Source organism: Lipotes vexillifer, unplaced genomic scaffold, assembly GCF_000442215.2.
Source record: "Lipotes vexillifer unplaced genomic scaffold, Lipotes_vexillifer_v1.1 scaffold771, whole genome shotgun sequence".
NCBI classification, from domain to species: Eukaryota; Metazoa; Chordata; class Mammalia; order Artiodactyla; family Lipotidae; genus Lipotes; species Lipotes vexillifer.
The window spans coordinates 459,799-461,456 of record NW_006774099.1 but is presented as its reverse complement, the minus strand read 5'-3'; the positions used below and the strand labels follow the sequence as shown (position 1 = coordinate 461,456).

Here is a 1,658-nt window from a genome sequence, read left to right as displayed (position 1 = left end):
TTATAAGGTGAACATGTCTACAGTTATTTGAGTAATGGTGGTAAGAATCTCTTTGGTAAAAGTAATGGTGAAATACCTTCCTAGAATGTCATTCATAGTAGTGCAAAAAATACGTGTTGCCTTCTGTGTGTTTAGGAATAACTTTTACATTTTCCCTAAAGATGAAATATTTAGCTACTGATTTAGCTCCTGTTGACCTCAGCAGGGGTCTACCAATGCAGAGGCTCAGGCCACCCGGTAACTTATTAAGTGGAACCCACAGAAGAATAGCAAGGAGGTCTTAAGAATTGGGTAACTCCACGGCCCAATGGACACAGGGCAGCAAACTGGGCACCAAACTGCAGATGGATTGCAGATGCACTGAAGGAAGTCATTACAGTTTTGAGAAATTTGGGACTGGCTTGACACAGATGAAGCCTGCTGGTTTAAGCACTTTATGTTCTTGGCAAAAGCATGGTGCTGCAAATTTTCACCAGCCATAGTGAAAAAAAAGGGGGGGAACGGGAATGGGAGGAGACCACAAAATTCATGATGATACATAAAATGTTAACCATTAGCTTTGCATCTTTTGAGAGCCACCAGATTGAAGCACAGTATTTTGGACTTGGCTAGCAGATGGTGTACACAGACTTTCTGAGTATGTTAGCATTTCATTTGAAACTAGCAAGATTACATAGGACTATCATGCTAATTTAACATTCATGGAGCTTTTAAAATTTATCCTTAAACTTGTGTTGAAAGTGGGGCATTTTAACATTTTAAAAGACTTTGTGAAATAGATCTGGATCTCATAGAACAGATTCACAGGATATAATAATTCCTCTAAAATGCCCACAGGACAGTTTCAAGTGTCTTCTTTCCCTGAAAATCTGGCTTACGCAAGAGAAAAAGAGGCCAAAGAGAACAAAGACTAAGCCAGGGGAGATGGCAGGTAGTGATGTCTGGATTCTCTGAATGGGACTTCTCCACTTACTACCTTCTCACTTCCTTCTATGGTCTGGACCTTTAATCACCACAGCAGTCAGCCTTGTAGGGTCAGCTAACCTCTGTTGACATCATCGTACTGCTTCCCTTTTCAAATTCCAGTGAAGCTATGTGTTTCCTGTCCTATTTGACACCCCAGAGTAAAAATAGTGGCCCATTAGTATCCAAATTTAGACTGGCAGCAATGTGTCAAGTTTTCAGGGAAGAGATAAACAAAAACAGGTGACATTTCCAAGCTTCTCAAGAAGAGGGGGAAAAAACCCCAACCCTTCTGGGGTAAGTAAGCAGGGAGAACTTCAATACCCACTGTAGCGAGAGGCCTGCTGACAGCCTCCGAGAATGGGCCGACGGAAGCCTTTTCCTTTTCATTAAAGCCAGGAAGATGGTTTTGGGGGCCTCCCTAAACACATTCTTGATTCTGCTAGGAAAGCCCAAGCAGCTCTGACACCCCCTTGCTCAGGGGGAGCTGTGAAGGTAGCTGCACCTCCTCTGCGGGAAGCCGTTGGTTTCAACCACAGACACTAGGACACCCTTGTGGGGGGAGAGGGGAAAAGCCAAACGTCCCTCGCCCCGCCCCCCCGCCCCCCCCGTGACCCCAGCGAGCCCAGCCTCGGGCGACCTGTTAACAGGGAGCATCACGTGACGCGGCGGGCCGCGAGCTGCCCCCGCGGGGG

General features: G+C 46.0%; 1 protein-coding gene across 1 annotated transcript in view; it reads left to right on the top strand.

Moving 5' to 3' along the window:
- The first annotated feature begins 1,116 nt into the window (after positions 1–1,116).
- The window catches only part of PICALM (phosphatidylinositol binding clathrin assembly protein), a 107,430-nt gene continuing 106,888 nt past the window's right edge, over positions 1,117–1,658 (top strand). Inside the window, exon 1 of the mRNA XM_007448834.1 lies at positions 1,117–1,260. The gene's annotated coding sequence lies outside the window, so the exon portion shown is untranslated. The remainder of the gene's footprint in view (positions 1,261–1,658) is intronic.